General features: G+C 37.5%; 1 protein-coding gene and 4 non-coding genes across 5 annotated transcripts in view; 1 reads left to right on the top strand and 4 right to left on the bottom strand.

The window, feature by feature from the left end:
* The window catches only part of LOC114907338 (zinc finger protein 850-like), a 347786-nt gene that overhangs the window by 293667 nt on the left and 33541 nt on the right, over window positions 1-20578 (bottom strand).
* On the top strand, window positions 1745-1826 carry TRNAS-UGA. The gene has a single exon. It is a non-coding gene; the product is annotated as a tRNA-Ser (tRNA).
* On the bottom strand, window positions 6494-6565 carry TRNAD-GUC. Its single transcript has one exon. It is a non-coding gene; the product is annotated as a tRNA-Asp (tRNA).
* Window positions 7278-7359, bottom strand: TRNAS-AGA. The gene has a single exon. It is a non-coding gene; the product is annotated as a tRNA-Ser (tRNA).
* TRNAS-AGA lies at window positions 11134-11215 on the bottom strand. The gene has a single exon. It is a non-coding gene; the product is annotated as a tRNA-Ser (tRNA).

Below are 20578 nucleotides of genomic sequence, written 5' to 3'. Positions count from 1 at the left end.
CAAAACTTCTTACAAAATATTATTTTCAATGGCTTGGTAATATTCTTCCAGGTATATATATACTCCAAGTTATATAATCATCCCCCTCCCCATTATCGAAAATGTTTAATTATTTTATTGTTATAACTAAAAGTATCATAAATGTCTCTGCACATAAGTGATTTCTTTTAGTTTGGATTACCTCCCTAGGAGAGTTTTGTTCAAAATGAGTTTACCATATGAAAGGGAGTAACTATTTGCATGAGCCTCGCTGGTGGAATTTAGAAGTGCTAAAGTGGCAAGAAGGATCTTGTTCCAAGCATAAGGAGAGGGGAACAATGTTAGCTTCCTAGGGCTGTCTTAACAAATTACCACAAAGTGAGTGGCTTAAAACAGCAGTAATTTATTCTTTCACAGTTCCAGAGGCCAGAAATCCAAATTCAAGGTGTCTGCAAGTTTGGTTCTAGAGGGTCTGCAGGAGACTGTTTCATGGCTCTCTCCTAGCTTCTGGTGGTTGCTGGAAACCCTTGTAGCTCCTTGGTTTGCAGCTGCATCATTCCAGTCTCTGCCTCCCTTTCACACAATCTCCATCTCTGTGTGTCTGTTTTTCTGTATGTCTCAAATCTCCCTCTCCTTATAAGGACACTATCATTGGATTCAGGGCCCACCCTAATCCAGTATGAGCTCATCTTAACTTGATTGCACTGGCAAGGACTACTTTCAAATAAAGTCATATTCACAGGTATCTCGAATTAGGATTTCAACGTATCTTATTGGGTGACACAACTCAACTCACTACAGGAACAACTGTCTCTTTGCCTGTCGTAAATGACAACAGATATGGGAGACCTCTACGTATGAAAGAGTTTGAGGGCCTCAGCCATGAAAGGCATTCTCCCCTTCGTAACTGAAAGTCTGTCTGAATCTACTTGACGGTGTTTTTGGCAAAGTACTTCAATTCTCAGAACTCAGAGCTATAGTCCTAAATTTCCCATTTAAAGAAAAAGGAAAAAAAAAGGAAAAAAGAATCCACTTCTACAGCGTTTCACTGAATCAAGTCTCTAAACCCGGAAACAATCCTATTACTACAGCTAGATTTAGTCTGGCATTCACGACCTTGTGTGTTAAGAGAGATAGAGAATGTCCTCAGGCTGCTTCTCCCTCGTAAGGCTCCTGGGCTATGGGCTTTCCTCTCTGGGGAAGGCGAAAAGGAGTGAACTTCTCCTGAGGGGTTGGAGATCTTCCCAGCTTCTTTTCCTTCAGTTCCTGGACCCTCCCCACCCCTCTCACCCAGCACCCGGCTCAAGTCCGGTTTCAAGTAGTTCTTTTAAGGCAGGGAAAGGTAAAAGCAGTTGAAAGCCATTGAAGATATTTCTGTTTTAGTGTTTAACGCTGAAAAGTAAACGCGACTGGCCCCACGATTTCGGATTTCCCCAGATTTCTTCCAGCCCGATTCCAGTTCCATTGGCACTTGCAGGTCTGAGGCTACTAGGGCGACACTCAGTTCTAGGGCATAGGAAATTCGAATCCCTTTGTCTCAGAATGATTCTTTGAGTTCCATCTTCCTCCGCTGAATTTCAGTTTCCCGTGGATGACTTATTTCATCCAAGCGTGAGAAGCCCTGAATGGACATAGGAAATTCTTTGTTACCAGACCTAATAGTTATGTACCAAAATAGCTTTCACTATGTTTTGATTCACAGCGATTAAATGGCACGCTGCTCTCTATACCTTCAACACTGTTAACGAGAAGGTGTTTTCAGCAGGTAGTCGTGGCCGAGTGGTTAAGGCGATGGACTTGAAATCCATTGGGGTTTCCCCGCGCAGGTTCAAATCCTGCCGACTACGGTTTTATCCGCACCTGACGAAGGCTTCTTTGCATAGTTTCCTGCCACTATCAACCGAAACTGCTCTGTAGTCTTGTTCACCCTGTGTCATTCGTCACCTATTTCCCTTGGGTCAAATAACCTGTCCTGAAACACTGACAGTTTGAAATAGAGGAGTAAGTCTACCACGGTGTCAGCATGATATCAAATCCTGAATCGAGGAAGGCCGTTCCTTTTTCCTTATTTACAGGTCATGCCAACTTGGATTCACTCAGCCTCCAAGTCAGATTCCTTCCTCTCCTAGGGTGGAGGTGATTTCACTGCTACTATCTGTTCTAGGGAACTCAAGATTTATAAAAACAGTATATATTCTAACAGCTACAATTTTTGAAGCCTTACTATGCCCCAGGCATTGAATTGGCATTACATGGATTATCTCACTTAATCACCAATAGAACCCTATCAGGTAGATAATATTAGCGCCATTTTAAAGATGAAGAAACTGAGAATTGACTTGCCCAACACTGCACAATAAAATGGTATTTGAACTATCGACTTAAAAAAAATTTATTTGAGTATAGTTGATTTACAGTGTTGTGTTACTTTCTGCTGTACAGCAAAGTGAATCAGTTATACATACATATACCTATATCCACCCTTTTTAACATTCTTTTCCCATAGGGGTTAACAGAGTATTGAGTAGAGTTCCTTGTGCTAAATAGTAGGTCCTTATTAGGTATCTATTTTATATATAGTAGTGTGTATATGTCAATCCCAATCTCCCAATATATCCCTCCCCTCCTTTCCCCCTGGTAACCATAAGTTTTTTTCTACATCCATGACTCTGTTTCTATAGATTAAATAAGTTCATTTGTACCTTTTTTTAGATTCCACATATAAGTGATATCATTTGATATTTGTCTTTCTCTGTCTGACTTCCTTCACTCAGTATGATGATCCCTAGGTCCATCTATGTTGCTGCAAATGGTATTATTTCATTCTTTGTTATGGCTGAGTAATATTCCATTGTATATATGTACCACATCTTCTTTATCCATTCCTCTGTTGATGGACACTTAGGTTACTTCCATGTCTTGGCTATGGTAAACAGTGCTACAATGAACATTGGGGTGCATGTTTCCTTTCGGATTATGGTTTCCTCTGATATATGCCCAGGAGTGGGATTGTTGGATCCTATGGTAGTTCTACTTTTAGTTTTTTAGGGAACCTCCATACTGTTCTCCATAGTGGCTGTACCAATTTACATTCCCACCAACAGTGTAGGAGGGTTCCTTTTACTCCACACCCTCTCCAGCATTTATTGTTTGTAGACTTTTTGATGATGGCCATTCTGACTGGTGTGAGGTGTTACCTCATTGTAGTTTTGATTTGCATTTCTCTGATAATTAGTGATGTCGAGCATCTTCTCATGTGCTTTTTGGCCATCTGTATGTCTTCTTTGGAGAAATGTCTGTTTAGATCTTCTGCCCATTTTTTGATTGTGTTGTTTGGTTTTTTGTCGACTTACTTAAACATGGTTGTGAACATTTATCTGGGCTTTACAGTTGATTCAGGAAACAAAATATGAATTCAGAAACTCAGTACTTTGATTCCCATGCAGAAGAAAGTGGAAAGAAAAGGTCCAGGTAGGAGCAGAGAATATGTGGAAAAACAAAAGGAAGGAGAAACAGGAGGGGGTAGTGAGGGAGAGAATGAGAAGGAGGAAGGCTAGGAGATGGACGGGATGGAACAGAAGAGAAGCCAGCAGGGTACCAAATACAGGAATGTCCTCACCCCTTCCAGACACTCTTATTCTGAGCTTCCTCGGTCACAGAAGCCCCTTGTTCTGACAGGCATCTTTGCACCATCTCCACTCTTCAAAATCAGCCCCAGATGTCAAGGCATTTCTAAAATCCACCTCCTCTACAAAGTCACTTGGATTGTTTCCAATTTTGGCTATTATAAATAGTGTTGCCATGAATATTCTTATATACGTTTTTCAGTGAATACAAACAAGGATTTTTGCTGGGTGGAGACACTTATGGACGAAATTGCAGAGTCACGATTGCAGTCATTGTGTATGCTCAAGCTTTAGTATGTAATGCCAAAACAATTTTGCAAGTGATTGAACCAATTTATATTCCCATGTATGAGAGAGTCCAGTTGCTCCACATCGTTGATAATGCTTGGTATTATCTGTCTTTTATTATTTTATTTTAACCCTTCCAGTAGGTAAATATGATGGTTAATTTTATGTGTCAACCTGCTGGGCCACAGTGCCCAGATATGTGGTCAACCATTAATCCATGCTTCTGTGATGTTTCTCTGAGGGTGTTTTTGGATGAGAGTAACATTTAAATTAGTGGATTCTGAGTAAAGCAGATCGTCCTCCATAATATGGGTGGGCCTCATCCAATTGCAAAAATAAAATTAAAGACTGGTCTCCCTTGTAAGAGGGAAATCTGCCAACAGTCAGCCTTCAGACTTGAACTGCAGCATCAACTCTTCCTGGGTCACCGGCTTGCTGCTCACTCTGCAGATTTTGGACTTGCCAGCCTCCATAATCACATGAGCCAATTCCTCAGAATAAATCTCCTTCACACATCCTATTGGTTTTGTTTCTCTGGTAAACTCTAACAAATAGAATAGTGGAATCTAATTGTTTTACTTTTCACTTTTTCTGAGGATGAATGAAGATCACCCTTTTGTATGTTTATTGGTTATTTTGATATATCTTTTGTGAAGGACCTGTAGAACTCTTTTGCCCATTTTTCTAATGGATTGTCTATCCTTTCCATATTTGTTTTTCTTATTCACGTCTATCTGTGTTTATACATGTCAAGAGTTTAGCTAAGCTATTCCATGGTATTACTGCCTTAGCATCCAATTTGTTTGGCCAAGTGGTGTGCAGGGACCTTGAGCTGATACTAGCCTCGTCATGCAAGTGCATGCCCTAGATAGCGGCCTACAGAGTCTCAAACAAATGTAAGTTACTGATATTACCTCCCCAACAGCCCTTGTGATCAACTGTCATCCCTGCACAGGACCATTCCCTTGTGTACTCCTTAGATTAGACCCCTTTGGAATTTACCAAAAGAACTTACTCTCTCTTTTGGTTTGAATTGATCAATCCCGCCTTAGTCTGGGAACCCCAAAGAACTCCACCCATGGACCCTAATAAAAACATGTGCCCCAGGTCCTATTGCTCTGTCTTGTCTATACTCTGCCTTGACCTCCCCCATGTGGCCCCTTGAAGTATGCAGTGTACTACTTCCTCCAGGACCTGTGAATAATAAACTTTTCTATTTCAATTTCTCTGTAGTCTGTTGTTGAAACTTGACTGACTCACCATCTGGCATCCTGTGCTCTACTTAACAACTGTTAATTTAACAAAGTCATAACAATGCATCTATATCTGAATCTATATTCTAGACACAGTCTTCTGTTAGGCATATGTAATACAAATACCTTCTCTAAGATTTGTCTTGTACTTGTTTACTGGTGGACAGTAGTTTCCAATGCTGAAGTCTAATATATAAATATATCTTTTGTGGTGACTGTTCTTTGTGCTCTGTTTTACAAATTCTTGCATACTCCAAAGTCATGAAGATATTATCCTAAGTTATCTTTCAGAAGCATTATTTCATGTTTAAATATACATTTCATCAGAGTTTGTGTACGTCGTGATTCATTTATTTCCATAATATCCAACTGAGCCACCAATTTATTGAATTTCAATTTATTGAAAAGAACGGTCTCTCCCTAGTGCACTGCAGGGTGGCCTTTGTTTTAAATCAAGTGACTGTATAAATGGGTCTGTTTAGGATGCATTCTTCTGTTCCATCAGTTTATTTATCCATTCCTGAGTTCCCCGCCCCCCTTCAGAAAGCTTTAATTCGTAAAGTCTGATGTACAGTCACAAACACATTACTTGGAGCTTCAGATCTTGTTGAAAGCAGCAATGTTGACACTCCTCACATGTCCCTGGAACTTGGGAATCTCCTCTTCCCGCAAGTCTGTCATCACTTTTTGTCATCTTCCTCCACACCTTTTATATGCATCCAGGGGCACCAATTTCGAGTTGCCTAGGCCAGCCAGTTCAGCTGGATGGAGCACACATGGCCCCCAGTTGTGCCAGGTTGGTATCATCATTCCAGAGTTTGATGTCTAGGAGGACGGAGGTCTTGAACATGGGATTTTTGATCTTGGCATTTGGCCTCAGAAGTTCTTTCTGCATTTAAATAGAAGGCAGGTGCCAGACAACCATAATCTCATTAACTCTTGATGAGCATTCTCAGTCCTGTGTCACTTAAATCTAGATTTCCCTCTGGGCCTTAAAGTAGCTTTGATACTTGGGCTGAAATGTTTTCTGATTAGAGCAGCCGGGACTAGAAGTGACGGAAACGGGGGAGGGTGCTGTAGTTGAGAAGAACTGGCAGAAGGGTCCCCGTGTAGTTCAGTTCCCAGTCCCAGAGCCCAGTAGTGGCCATCGCCGAACACACTCCAGAATTTAGAAGAAGCCGCAGCAACTTCCGCAGAATCTGAGGTCACCTGCTCAAGATCGCTAACCAGAGTGAGTTCTGCATCTTTCATGTTAAAGAAAGAAGGTGTGTAATATTCTATTCTAAGCAGTGACAACACGATTGTTGGGAATTCTAAAATACGTGACGAGATACAAAACAACACCAACTCCCCGTCGGGGAATCGAACCCCGGTCTCCCGCGTGACAGGCGGGGATACTTACCACTATACTAACGAGGAGAAAGCTAATCTTCGTTTCTTAAAGATACATAATAAATGTAAGTACTAGTGTTCGTGTTCTTTTAGCCGGCAGATTTTGTGTTCTACTATAGATTACCTTTGGCAAATTTGAGCCTGAACTCCCTCGGACTCGTCCGCGACCAACCAAGTGTCGCTCCAGCCCTTCTCTCAGCCCTCTTGCTCCACCCACCTCCGCCCCGGAGCTGAAACTGCAGGCCAGGCAGGACAGCCTGCTCTTTTGACAGTGATGGCGTCGGTTTCATTGACGATTTGTCGTACTAGATTTGCAAACAGCGAATCCAGGAGAGCAAACCAGTTGAACCATTGATTCCCCGGAATCTCCCTGCTAACTGACCGAAGACTGGGCCAGGAAACAGGGCTCCTTTCCATTGCAGAAGAAAAACTACAAAGAGTTGTCTTGAAAATATAGGCTTCCAGGGGGTTTGGAGGGCAGGGAAACTCAAGGTGCTCCGGAGAACTGTGCGGAGGCTCCGCTGGCGGGAACATGATTAGGGCTCTACTTATTAAGACACCTTTAATTTTAATAAAAAGTAATGAAATAATAATAACTTCCGTTCCCCATAGCCGTGGAGTTTGGGCCTGGGCAAAGAACACAATAAGTTTAGTCAAGATCTCGCAAAGCTGTGGTTTCGTTTCAATTTTCTCTCGGCGGAGCAATTCCCAACTACTTTCACTTGGAAAAAGTGACTGCCGTAGTCGGCAGGATTCGAACCTGCGCGGGGAGACCCCAATGGATTTCTAGTCCATCGCCTTAACCACTCGGCCACGACTACACAACGTCCCCACCATTTTTTGTTTTTTTTTTAAATTATAGACAAGAAAGAACGGAAACCAAGGTGACCATTACTCAGCATACAAGAAAGTAGGTTTTGAGAGTTGAATACAAGCCTTCAGGTAAAATAAGGGTTTGATTTTTTTTTTTTTTTAATTTAAGTGCAACCTCTCATGCCTCCTACGCGATCGAGAGCGCTTGTGTGAGAGTCCTCACCGCATGATCATAGGTGTTTCAAGCAAACAAGTCAATTCAGTAAACTCTGAGCGAATGCCTGCCGGCCCTGGGGACCAGGCTGTGGTCTGACCTTGGGCTCTGGAGGGTCTGCAACTAGAACCAAACTTTGCTTACTCCGAGGTGGAGTCAGATCCTAACTTCCAACCCCCACTGAACACTTGCCTTTGAACAGCTCGTCTTCCAATAGTCCTGGATACTCATAAGCACACTGAAGAGAGAGTGGGAGATTAGATAGCTTGTGTGAAATCATCACTTTGACCTACTGGGAAACAGGGCAGAAACAGCTGGTGATTTACATGATTACAATGTCCACTGCAGCATTGTTTGTAATAGCAAAAATATGAAAGTAAAAATTTCAGTCAGGGTTCAATAAGACAAGCAGAACCACTGGGATGGATATATACATTTCATATATGTATGAGGTTTGTAGGGATTGGTAAAATAGTCTCTATATTGCTGAAGCTCGAAATCCACAGAGAATGTTGTCAAGAAGGGAAGATGAGCCCCATGCAATGGATTGATACCTGTGTCAGCTCTGGTTGCCCCTGACCTTGGTGGTGCAGGTGTCGAGCAGCAGCCAGAGCCCTTCATTTGGAGGTAAACACACACATTTGGTCCAGGAAAGGAGGAGGGTGAAGGAGGATCCAGGGGAAGGTGAGGCAGCTGCAGGCCCAAATGTTGCCACATGACAAGTCAGCAGATGAGTTAATGTGAGCTACAGAATGGCTTCGGCTTGACTTTCTCCCTCCAAATTTCCTACAAGAATATCTCTTGAGGACTATCCAACCAGAAACACACAGGAAAAGGAATTCTGGGGAATGTAGTTCAACCTGGCCAAGTTTATACAGAGATGAAGATAACGTTTTTGTACTTACTTATATATAATAACCAATAGCTTACCGTTTTAGTTACTGTAGATTTATAAGTAATTACATATGTCTTGATATATATTTGTGTAATTCCTCCAATTTTGCTATCTTCAATATTTTCTTGTTTTTTAATTTGCTCTACATTTCCAAATGTGTTTTTGAAACTGAGTTAACGTCCATAAAATACATATTTGGAGGCTGATTGGGATTTCATGGAATCTGTTGATCAATTTGGAAATAGTTGTCATTTTGACAAGATTGTGTCTTCCAGAAAAATAAACATAGTACTTTCCTCCATTTAATTCCCACAGCAATATTTTGTAGTTTTTAATATAGATTTCTTGCACATCTTCTGTTAGATTTATTCCTAGACTTTTACATTTTTGCTGCAAATGGAATATTTGAATTTTAATTTCCACTTGTTATACACACATACATTTTGTATATGGTCTATAATGAAAAGAAGAAACACAGACAAATAATAGTTAAGCTTAGCTGAAATTGGGCATCTACATATTACTTCAAATGTGAAGTAGAGTGACTGAAGAAATAATTTAGTGAATAACTCTGTTACACAGTATCACGTTTTAATATTTTAACCACTAACATTTTGTTTTGTTTTTAAATTTTAATTTTTTAAATTGAAGTATAGATGCTGTACAATATTATATAGGTTACAGGCATACAATAGAGTGATTCACAATTTTTAAATGTTATACCCCACTTATAATAAAATATTGGCTATACTCCCCATGTTGTATGATATAGCTTTGTAGCTTATTTTATACCTAATAGTTTGTAATAAATACTAACATTTAAATAACATAATGGTAATAATTAATAGTTAAATTAAAATGTTGATTAAATTTTCAGGTTTATTTTTATAGTCTAGACAGGTGTTTCTTAATTATGAACTTTAATGGTGATGTCACAGAAAAGCTGATGTAAATGCACTTTTCATTTTCACCTGATACAAAACCATTAGACCCCAAAATTATTTTATTATATTCACACACTCCAACCATGCATAATACTACTGTGTAATACTTCCATCTTTTACCTATATCTTAAATATCAGTCATCATTAAAAATAATGTTTATTGCCTTGCTTGCTATAGAATTTTGCATACTATTCTTCCATCAGGTCTAATATTGTATTTAATAGTTTCCTCATCACCTATGTTACACCTAATGTTCAAACTGTATTTGGGGTTTAATTTACATGAGTGTATTTTTATTATTGTTCTATCTGTTTCTTTTCCTTTTCTAACTTATTTTGATATAATTTCAAATTTATGAAAAAATTGCAAGGGTTGTACAGAGATTTTTCATAAACCCTTTACCTAGATTCCCCAAATGTTAACAATTTATCATATGTGCTTTATTTTTCTTGGTAGATATAGACAGATTTACATATGTATAACTTTTTTCTTAACTATTGAGTGAATTTTAGACAAGGTATCCCTTTACCTTAAATACTTCATTATGTATTTTCTTAAAACATGGACCTTCTCCTTCCTAACCATGGAATAATTATAAAATCAGGGTTGAAACTCATGTAATCTACACACCTTGTTAATGTTTTGCCAATAGTGTGAATCCTTTATTTTAAGAAAAATACATTCTATTCAGCTAACATGTCTCTTTAGTCCTTTAATCTGGATCGAGTTCCTCAATCTTGCTTTGTTTTTCATTTCATTGACATTTTGAAAAATCAGGTCAGATATTTTGTAGAATGCCCCCTCACTTTGAATTCATCTGTTGTTTTCTGAGAGTTAAATTCAGATAATGCCTTTTCAACACGAATACCACACTAGTCAGGTTGTGTCCTGTGCATTTCATCATATAGAGAGGCACATGATGTTGAATGTCTTAATACTTGAAATACTAACTATGATCAACTGATTAAGGGGTATCTGACAAGTTTCTCCCCTGTCAAGTTATGAGTTTCCTTTTGTGTTACTCATCACATGATTTATTCTGCTCGCTTCTTTTTCATTACATTTAGTTGTCTTGAAAAGAATAAGTTAAAAGAAGAAACTTAACATTTGAGTGGAAGAACAAGAATAGGTTGTCAGAGCCACAAAATTCAGAAAGATCACTTAAATATCCTGTCTGGGAACCGAGCCCCTGTACTGCAGGTAACAAACCAGCGCACACACCACTATACTAAAAAAAAAATGCACCTAGTGAAGAGTACCTCTTGTTTCACCTGTAACACAGGCTCCTGGGCTGGGTCATCTAGCGAGATAATGTTGGTTTGCTTGCTGGTGTGACGATTCTTACTAGAATCATAAATGGAATATCTCAGATTCGACTCCCTGCAAACGGAGCAGTGAGTCAGGATTTCATGAAGTGTACTTTTCTAAGCGAGATATATTTTGTGTGTGTTCTCTCAAATAGGGCGTAATTCCGTGGACAAGAAAATCTGAGGTGGGGGTTTGAGCATTTCGCTCAAAGAAAGGCTTGGGGTTGTTGTTGTAATCATCGCAGGACAGGAGCTCCGTGCGTTTTGAGTGATGTCCGGGCCGGAACGGGACAAGTTTAGTCTAGAAGCCTGCGTTATTGTGGTGAGAAACGGTTAGCGAGTTCCCTTCTGGGTAACTTCAAATTGTCAAACTGATCAGTTTAAGAGGTTAAGTATAAATTCAGGGAGGAAAAAAGCTTACCGTAGTCGGCAGGACTCGAACCTGCGCGGGGAGACCCCAATGGATTTCTAGTCCATCGCCTTAACCACTCGGCCACAACTACATCTGCAGAGCGAAGGTGGAGTGACAGGAATCACGTGGCAGGTACAAACACGTGTCCTTGGTGAGCTGAGTGGAAACGCTGAGGTGAAACGAGAATTAGGAAGAGAGGCCAACCTCGGACATCCCCTGGAATCAGAACACCGGAATGAGATAGAGCCCTCACCGCGTGGGCATTAGCGTTACCAGCAAACTTCAAATAACACTCCGGGGCGCAGCCTCTGGGGAGCGTCTGCAATCCCCATGCACTGGCACCAAACCTAGCCCGTATCGAGGGACAGTCAGGACCTAACCGTTTTCTAGTCCGGGATGTTCGGACTTCCAAGGGTCTGCTCCGGGATGAAGGCCGCTGTGCCAAGTGGGTTCCAGGCAGAAAACTGCTTCCGCTGATTTGTGTCCCAGGTGGACCGCGCGAAAAATGACGTGGAAAGCTGCCTTGGTATTCCCTCGTCCCGATATTGCTAAGGCTTTAGGCTCATAATCTGGTTTGATTTTTGGCCCGCGCAGGGGCCATTTCTTTCTAAAGTTAACCAACGCAACAGGTTGTTGTGGTTTTTTTTGTTTGTTTTTCTCCTTATATTTCGACCTTAGTTTCTCAGTCACAATGTTTTCCCAAGTCCTGAAACTGATTTTTGTCTAGCCTGCTTAGGAGGTCTTAATCTAATTTTTAGAAGAAGACGGACGAGGACAAGGGGGAAGACAAAGAAGGGGAGGAGGAGAAACCGAAGACAGAGGAATCTGTCAAGCGGTCCAAACAGAAGAGGCGGAGGGAGCAGAGTGGTGAAGAGAAGAGTGCAGCGGCTCAGGGGATGAGGAGAGATTGTTTTCCACCGAAATAAAATCAACTCTAAGAAACCTCATGGTTTAATGGAAGGAAGGGAGTCTGCTCTGAGTATTAAGCCGAGTTTTGGGTAGAGAAGCCAGATTCCATATTTAGCTAAGCAGCCTATTATTTGAACTGTCTTTCCTTTCAAAATGAAAATCCCATAAACATTCTTCAAAACTCATGGCAAGTTATAACATAACTAATTGCAAATTTAAAGTAAAATATAAGTTGTGATACAGATGTTGCCATATTTAGTCATATCACAGCCCTTTTATTTGGTCTACACATTTTTAACAAGCCTATAACATTGTAGGTAAATTCCTTTGGGACTCTAGTTTGAAGGGAGTTAAACACTGAAGAAATGACAGAACGTTTCATGCTTTAAAAAAATCTGATCCTCCCCCCTCAAAAAAATTGACTGCAATCAAGATGAACTGAATTTAATCATTTTTTTCATTTACAATAAAATAAACAGAGATCCTTGTAAGTTTCAACCTTGTTTATTTTTCTCTCCATTAACATGTATGGACTGAAAAAAAAAAAAAGATAGCCTGGCAGAATCGATTCAGATAAAAGAAGTGAATCTGAGTTCAGCTTCATGAAACAAAATCGTTCTACCCATTTTAGTCCCAAACTGGAAACAATCCAAAGTCCATCAGCAATAGAAAAGATAAATAATTGCTTTTTATACAAAGGAAGAGTAGAGCAATGAGAATAAATGATTTCAACTGCACACAAATTGGGAGACTCTCACAACATATTATTGGAGTGATGCCAGACATAAAGGCATACATAGCTCATGATTTTATTTATATATAGTTCAAACCAGGCAAAACAAATCTTTGGTGTTAGAAATCAGAAAGGTGATTGTTGAAAGCAGAGAAAGGCCATGAGAGGGGCTGTTGGAGATGCTGGGAATGGTTCTGTTTCTCATTCTGGGTGCTGTCTACATAGGTGTGTTTACTTTGTGGAAATTTCTTGAGCCGTAAATTATGGTTTATACACTTTTCCACATTAATATTGTGTTATATGTCAAAAAATTACTTAAGAAACAAAGACTCTCAAGCTATTTTAAGCAAAAGGGGGATTAATAAGAACACAGAAGCTTACAAAATTTTTGGCACAGAGGGATGAAGGGAGGTGCCAGCTCTAATTCACCCCTGCAGAAATTCCCAAAACAACCCTGAAGTAATAGTCTCCCAGAGAGGTTGCCATTGTCTACAATGAAGAAAATAGGAAATCAAAATGCTGCTGCTGAAATCGTTGATTTCAGGGGTCTATTGCCTGAACTGTAGTGCAGATATCTGTAGGCTTCTGCAACAGCAGTGTTCTCTCTAGGAAAGTTGCTCTCAAAATTTAGTATGAAAGCTATCTATCATGACAGAAAGCAAATCAGCCAGGTCTTAATTTACAAAGGTGAGTGAGAGAAGACAGGGAGAGGCCAATGCCACCAAAGAGAGGTTTGATGTTACTCACAGTTTCCCTAGAAACAATTCTCTAGAAACTACTCAGGGCCCCAGGGGGAAGTACCTGGTGTTGGTCAGGAGGCAGAAAAGAGCAAGAGGAAGGCACAAGTTACAGACTTTACTGGGATTTCCATAGGAAAGGAAAGGCAAGTCAGAGTAAACAGTTTAGGATTAGATCATTTTAATAATCCGGGGAGTTTGGGGGGCATAGGGCCTGTCCCTAGTTATCTGGTACCTGGCCCTGGGCTTACTTAGGGCAGGAGAAATATTGGCTTGACATGTAAGAGCTAGATAAATGAGGTGGTAGCAGGAAATGTAAACAACTCTGGTGGTTAATTTGGACCTGTGGTTAATGGGTAACAAATAGACAAATAAACACAGAACAGTCAGAAAGCAACTTACATTTCTAGGCAAGGTGCCAAATGTTGCTGCTGGTGTTGGTGTGGGGACCACACTTTGAGAATTCCATGTTCTGGAGTGTGCCATGCTCCTAGATGTGAATTAGCAAAACAACTGACACCCCTCACCTGTGTTCCTCTGCAGGAAATCCCAATTTTTCCATAACAATGCTTGTTAGCACAAAACAACTGAATTAGAAGGTGCCTTATTTCCACCTTAGAAAACTCCCAGAAAAAGCTTAAATCACACCTAGCTGCAAGGGAGCTAGGAAAATGTAGTGTTAACCTTCTAGCCTCTGTAGTACAGGAAGGTTCTCTTGGGAGAGATGGAAATAGATGATTACTGGCCATCTACTATACCCTGTACAGACACTGAAGCGGAAATGTTCTGTCAAAAATGGAGGTTCTTCCCAGAGAATTAAAAATAATGTGTCAGTATTGTGCTGAGAGGGAGCTGATTGACACTGTCCTTGAAAGAGGACCCCTACAGTGACCAGCTCTTATCAGCCATCATAAGAGATACTACCCAGATTCCCACCATCTGATTTATTACCTATTGTCTTTTTTCTTACTGATTTTAAGGAGTTCTGTATACAGTCTAGACATAAATCTTTTGTCAGATGTACTTATTAAAAACATCTCCCACTCTGTGCCTTTTCACATTGTTAATGGTGTCTTTGGATGTACTGAAATTCTTAAGTTTAAAAAAGTATAATTTACCTATCTTTTATGGTTATTGTTTTTGTGCTTATTATACAGGGAATCCTTGGCAACCCAAAGTTCATGAAGATAGTCTCCTGTTTTCCTCTGTAAATTTTATTATTTTACCTTGCACATTGAGGGTTTTAATTCATCTTGAATTGATTTAGGGAATAGTTTACAGAAGAGGCCAATGTCCACATTGTTTTCCTTTGTATATCCAGTTGACCCAGCACCATCTTTTGAAAAATCTATCATTTTCCCCTTTGAGTTGCAGTGACACTTTGTTATATGTATGTGGTTTTTTATCAGCATATCTATTTTGTTCCAATGATCTCTTTCTTTATCATTACATCAATAGTATATTTTATTAATCACCATAGCTTTAGAATAAGTCTTGTTATGTGGTGGTAAAATTCCTCCAGATTTGTTCTTCCTTTGCAAGATTTCCTTTACTATTCTAGGTCCTTTCCACCTGCACATATATTTTAGAGAGAGTTTGTCAATTCTATCAGAAGTACTCTTTGAGCATTTTATTTCAAATACATTGAATCTGAGCCTTTCAATCAATGAATATGATGTATCTTTTCATTTATTTAGATATTACTAAAAATTCTCTGCACAGTGATTTGGAGTTTTTAATATAGCACTCTTGCACATTTTTATTACATTTATTATTGTATTTATTATTAGGATATTGGTAGTTTTCTTGCTATTGTAAATGACAAAACAGTTGTCTATTTTTGCCAGTATATATGAATATAATATATATTTGAATATGGGGTTTTGTATCTAGTAAATTTGCTGTTTTTACTCATTAATTCTAATAGTTTGTATATCTGGGGGGATTTTCCAAGCACTTAATGATATCATCTGCAAATGATAACAGTCCTATTTCTTCATTTCCAATCTTAATATCTTTTAATTCTTTGTCTTATTTTATTTCATGGCCTAAGACCCCCAATACAATGTTGAATAGCAGTGGCGATAGTGGTCCTGATTGTCCTGGTCCCAGTAACTGGGAGAAAGTGTCAAATATTTACCATAATTAAGATGATAGATGTAGGATTTTGTATATATGCATCATGGGATTAAGAAATCTCCTTTCTATTCATAGACGGCTGGAAATTTTTAATGATTGGCATTGAATTTTTTCAAATGTTTTTCCTGTATCTACTAATATGATCTTTTGTTTCTTCTCTTACATTTTGTAATAAATTTAAAGTGATTGATTTTTATATATAAAACATATTTCATATTACTAAAACAAGCATTACCTTTTCACTTTGACTCTTCTCTCTATATATTACTGGATCTGATGGCTATTATTTTGTTTAATGGTTTTGCATCTAGAATGTTTAACACAAAGTTTGACCTGCACTTTCCTCTCTAGTAACATCCTTGTCAGATTTTAGTATGAAGATTTTGCCAGCCTCATAAAAAGAGTTGGGAATTAAGTTAATTTAAGTTAAAATGAGGCTGTTAAAATGGGCACTAATTTAACCTGACTAGTATCCTTATAAGAAGAGGAAATTTGGGCACACAAAGAGATGCCAGGGATAAGCAAGCACAGAGGAAAGACCAGGTGAGGATACAGAGAGAAGGTCACTATCTGCAAGCCAAGGGAAGAGGCCTCAGGAGAAACCAAACCTGTGGACACCTTGATCTTGGACTTCCAGCCTCCAGAACTGTGAGAAAATTAATTTCTGTTGCTTAAGCCACTTGATCTGTGGTATTCTGTCATGGCAACCATAGTAAACTAATATAGAAGGTAATTATGATTTTTAAGTTATTTAATGAACTTCAGACTATTTAAACTTTTCATTTCTTCTTGTGTCTGCTTTGGTAAGTTGTGTTTATATAGAAACCTGTAATTTATCTTCTATTGTCAAAGTTATTCCCCAAAACTACTCATTTTATCCTCTGACTCTAATTTGATATCAGTAAGATCTTTAATGTTGTCCTCTTTTTATCCTTGTTAGTTTTTCTTTGTTTCTTTAAAAAAAAATCAATTTGGGGTAGCAATTTTACTAACAAGCAAATTTTTGCTTTGTCTATTTTTCCTTTTTTTTTCAGTGATTACAGCTCTTATTATTTCTTTCCTTCTAACTTTTAGAGTTTAATTTTTTAAACTCTAAAACCTAGCTATATTTTTAACCTAGGTTCTTGAGATGAAAGCTTAGATCATTAAATTTCAATTTTCCCTCTTTTTAGTATATGAATCTGGAGCTAAATATTCGACTTTAAGCACTGTTTTGGCTTCATGTCACAAGTTGTGATATGTCTTATTTTCATTATCATTCAGTTAAAAATATTTTATAGTTTTAAAAAACTTATTTGACCCATGGGTTTATTTAGCACTGTATTACTTAATATTGCAACATTTAGGAATTTTCTATTTATCTATGCTATTGATATTGATTTTTATTTAGTTGCACTGTGCTCAGAGAACATATTCTGTGTGATCTCAATCTTCTGAAATTTGTTGACACCTGCATTATGCTTACCATTTGGTGATTTTTTAAATGTTTCATGTATACCTCAAAAACAGAGATATTCTTCACTTGGGTATAGTATTAATCCTATTGCTTAACATTTTCTGACTAAACTTTTGTCTGTTTGTTGCAGTAGTTATTTCTATAGAAGTGTTAAAATATTCAACTATGATTATGGATTTTTGTATTTCTCCATTTAGCTCTGCCAATCTTTTGTTTTCTATACTTTGAAGCAGTTATTATGTGCATATAAAATTGTTATATCCTTTTACTAAATTGACCCTGGAGGTTATGAAATAGCCTCATTATTTCTAGTAATGCTACTTTCTCGAGAGTCTACAAATACCACATTATTATCACTAAAATGGTTCTGGTCTGCCTTTTTTGGTTACTTGTTCTGATATGTCTTGTACATTCTTTTACTTTAATCCTTTTTTTTTTTAAACAAATATATTAAACTGTGTGCCATATAAAGAACATGTAGTTCAGGGTAAATTTTTTGCAGTATGACAATCTTCGTTTTTTAATTGAAATAGTCTACTTACATTCAAGATAATATTTATTTAGTGAAGTTTAAGTCTACCATCTTGCTCTTCTTTTAATTTTGCCAGTATGTTCTTGTTCTCTAATTTCTGCTTTCTTAACCCCTTTTAGATTAAAAGTATTTATATTATTTTACTTCTTCTCTTTGGATTGATTTTTACTTATATTTTTATTAAATTTACTTTTATTAGATTTACTCTTAAACAGTTGTTGTTTTTGATGCTATTGAAATGGAAAATTTAAATTTTTAATTTCCAATTGTTTGTTGTTGGTACGTATTAACACACTTGATATGTCGTATACTGACCATGAAACCAGCTACTATGTTAATTCACCTATTAATTCCAATTTTCAAATCTTTTATTTTTCTTTAACCCAAGAATACCTTTTATTATGTCTTGTAATGCACAGCTGCAAGTGAGGAATTCTCCTTACTTTTGTTTGAGTTAAACCATCCTTACTTTGCTTTAATTTTTCTCATTTTCTAAATTTAGGTGTAATTTGCATACTGAAGAGACCATAAATCTTAATTATACAGTTTGATGAATTTTTACTTATGCATATACTTGTGTAATAATCACCATGATCAAGATATAGAATATTTTCTATTCTCTGAAAGCGTTTCTGTAAGATTGATATTATTTATCTCTTATTTGTATAGAAGAATTCACAAGAGATTCTACCTAGGCCTGGAGGTTTATAGGAGTGACTTTTTAAATTATGGATTTAATTTTTTAATAGGCATAAGACAATTCAGATTTCCTATTGCTTTCTGTGTCCCTTGTGATATACTGTATTTTTCAAAGAATGCATCCATTTTATTAACTGCTTCATGTATATTGACATAAAGATGTTTATGATACCATTCTTGTTTTTAAAATATATCTAAAAAATTAAACAAATAAAATATATCTAGGATATATATGAATGTCAGCTATTTCCTTCCTGTTGTGGTATTTTGTGTTTTAACTTACTCTTTTTTTTATTAGTTATTCTTGTTTGGGATTTATCTATTTCATCAATTTTTTCAAAGAACCAACCTTTTACTTTGTTGATTTTCTCTGATGTATGTCTGCTTTCCATTTACTGATTTCTGCACTTATTTTAATAGTTCCTTCTACTTTTTGCATTTAAGTTCCCAGTTTTTTATAGCTTCTTGAGTTAGATCACTGATTTCCAACCTTTTCCTTGTTCTAATACTTGCAACTAAAGACAAAAATTTCCTTCTAAAAATAGCTTTAGCTACATTAGACAAATTATGATGTATCATACTTTCATTATCATTCAGCTCAAAGTATTTTAAAACTTCTATTGTGTTTTCTTCATTGATCCATGGATTATATAGACATGTATTGCTTTCTTTCCAAACATTCAGAGTTTTCTGGTAGTCTTTCTGCAATATACAAAGATCGAGCCTTTGTTATGGTCGGTCTATTTAGTTTTTCTTTACTCTGAAGACATAGCCCTTGCTCTTCTTGTTTGGTCCTTACAGCTGGGTTTGTTACTTACTGCTTAAGAGGTATGCTTCTGCAGTCTCAAATGACGGCTGATAGTGTTTATCGGGTTCCCTCCAACTGGGAGAGGTATGAACTTAGTTGTCCAGAACTAAGCAGCTGCTGAATCTCTACAGATCATTAGCCTTCCAGCTGCTCTTTCCTACAGAGTTTTGGAACATCTTCCTGTGTGTGTGCAATTTAGGAATTAGCCGATGCTGTAAGGAGAATTTATACATGGAAATTTGAGCTCCTTCTCTGTGGTTCCCTCATCATCTGAATTTTGACCCTCAGCTCCTATGGATTTTGGTAGCCAAACACTGACGAGTGGTGTCTCTTCAGTCCAGGGCAACTGCTTCTTTCCACTTGGAGTCTATTCTAAAATGCTGCAAAATAGAACATGTCCCTCGAGGGCAAGCTCTTGTGCAACTCATATCATGTGTTTCCCTTCTCTCAAGGATGTGGCCCTTCAAGCACTGCCTGTGTTGATTGCTCATCCATGCCCTTATAGTTCTTATCTATGATCAATCATTTTTTCCTCTGTAAAAAATAAAAAAGAATATTTTGTCTATGATGAAAAGAATTAATAGTTAGAGACAAGTGAGATTCAATGTTAGTTGAAAAGGAATGGACTTTGATCACTCAACTGTGCAATAGAATTACTGAAGAAATAATCTAGTGTCTGGCAGTGCTGCATAATAATATTAACTTTTAAATTCGACTAAATTTGATAAAATGTTAAAAATTAATTCTAAATTAAAATTTCAAATTTATTCTTATATTTTGGAAGGATGTTCCTTCATTAAAAAGAAAAGCTGTTTGGCTTTGAACATGGCCCACAAAAATACTGATTTTAAGACTCATCCATTCAGCAATTGGTCCAAAGTATGTATCATGTTTGGAGTGAACATCTAATTCTGAACTTATTCATTATTATAAAGGAGCATAGAATAATTTGGATTATGGCCACACCTTCCCATCATACATGTTACTGCTGTTTTGAATTATAGTACCATCTTATTTTCATATCCCAAAATATATTCATTATTGAACAATACTGTTTTAGGCATGCACTCTCTATTTAGCTCTTCTCATGGTTATGAATTTTCTTGCTCACTGTAGCAGTTTGCATCCCATTCCTTCATCAATTCTAAACTCTTATTCATTAATTTACTTCTTATCTCTTTTATATCTACGGTTCAAATTGCATATCTGTGCTTTTAAATGTCAATGAATATATTTTTCATTTATAGTTTTATTAGTCTTTTTTTTTAACTTTTTATTTTAAAATAATTTAATTTTGAAATAATTTCAGAGTGACAGAAAAGTTACAAGAATACAGAGAATTCCTGGCTATCCCAGTCGCCAAATGTTAGCATATTTAGCATATTACTGCATTTTCTTTTCCTTTTCTCTCTGTCATATACATGAGAGAAAAGTACACACA

The sequence above is a fragment of the Monodon monoceros genome, unplaced genomic scaffold (genome assembly GCF_005190385.1).
Source record: "Monodon monoceros isolate NGI ecotype Baffin Bay Population unplaced genomic scaffold, NGI_Narwhal_1 Super_Scaffold_3, whole genome shotgun sequence".
NCBI lineage: Eukaryota > Metazoa > Chordata > Mammalia > Artiodactyla > Monodontidae > Monodon > Monodon monoceros.
The sequence above is the reverse complement of the archived record's forward strand: the minus strand, read 5'-3'. Positions and strand labels throughout refer to the sequence as shown.